Below are 1,440 nucleotides of genomic sequence, written 5' to 3' on the forward strand. Positions count from 1 at the left end.
GCATACAGGCTTTTGTAGTAAGATCTTATGATTCTCTGAATTTCCTCTGTGTCTGTGGTTATGTCTCCCTTTTCGTTTCTGATCTTGTTAATTTGCGTATTCTCTCTCCACCATTTGATTAGTTTGGCTAGGGGTTTATCAATCTTGTTGATTTTCTCCAAGAACCAGCTTTTTGTTTCATTGATTTTTTGGATTGTTTTCTGTTTCCTCAGTTTGATTATTTCAAGTCTTCTACTCCTCCTAGGTGAGTCTGCTTCTTTTTTTTTCTAGAGCTTTCAGGTGTGCTGTTAATTCTCCAATGTGTGCTTTCTCTGTTTTCTTTAAGTGGGCACTTAGTGCTATGAACTTTCCTCTTAGCACTGCTTTCATAGTGTCCCATACGTTTGAGTATGTTGAGTCTTTGTTTTCATTGAATTCAAGAAAGACTTTAATTTCTTTCTTTATTTCTTCCTTGATCCAGGTGTGGTTCAGTAGTTGACTGTCCAGTTTCCATGAGTTTGTAGGCTTTCTGGGGGTAGCATTGTTGTTGAATTCTAACTTTAATCCATGGTGATCTGATAAGACACAGGTGGTCACTAATATTTTTTTGTAACTGTGTAAGTTTGCTTTGTTGCCGTATATGTGGTCAATTTTCAAGAAGGTTCCATGAGTGTGCTTGCATTGGTGGTTCAGTGGTAGAATTCTCGCCTGCCACGCAGGAGGCACGGGTTCGATTCCCGGCCAATGCAATATGATCAACATTTAAAAAAACAAAACAAAACAACAACAAAAAAAAGCCGGGCGGTGGTGGCACACGCCTTTAATCCCAGCACTTGGGAGGCAGAGGTAGGCGGATCTCTGTGAGTTCAAGACCAGCCTGGTCTATAAGAGCTAGTTCCAGGACAGGCTCCAAAGCCACAGAGAAACCCTGTCTCGAAAAACAAAAAAACAAACAAACAAAAAAAACAAACAAACAAACAAAAAAAAAAAAAGAAGGTTCCATGAGTTGCAGAGAAGAAGGTATATTCTTTCCTATTTGGGTGGAATGTTCTATAGATGTCTGTTAAGTCTATTTGATACATTACCTCCCTTAGTCCTCTTATTTCTCTGTTAGGTTTCTGTCTGATTGACCTGTCCATTGGTGAGAGAGGAGTGTTGAAATCTCCTACTATTAGTGTGTGTGGTTTGATGACTGCCTTGAGTTTTAGTAATGTTTCTTTTACATAAGTGGGTGCTTTTATATTAGGGGCATAGATATTCAGGACTGAGACTTTGTCCTGATGAATTGTTCCTGTTATGAGTAAAAAATGTCCCTCTCCATCTCTTCTGATTGATTTTAGCTTGAAGTCAACTTTGATAGAAATTAGTATGGCCACACCTGCTTGTTTCTTAGTTCCATTTGCTTGGTAAACCTTTTCCCAGCCCTTTACTCTGAGTAGATGTCTGTCTTTGTGGTTGAGG

General features: G+C 39.1%; 1 non-coding gene across 1 annotated transcript; it reads left to right on the forward strand.

The window, feature by feature from the left end:
• The first annotated feature begins 657 nt into the window (after window positions 1-657).
• On the forward strand, window positions 658-728 carry Trnag-gcc (transfer RNA glycine (anticodon GCC)). The gene has a single exon. It is a non-coding gene; the product is annotated as a tRNA-Gly (tRNA).
• The last annotated feature ends 712 nt before the right edge of the window (window positions 729-1,440 follow it).

Source organism: Chionomys nivalis, chromosome 2, assembly GCF_950005125.1.
Source record: "Chionomys nivalis chromosome 2, mChiNiv1.1, whole genome shotgun sequence".
In the NCBI taxonomy this organism is placed as follows: domain Eukaryota; kingdom Metazoa; phylum Chordata; class Mammalia; order Rodentia; family Cricetidae; genus Chionomys; species Chionomys nivalis.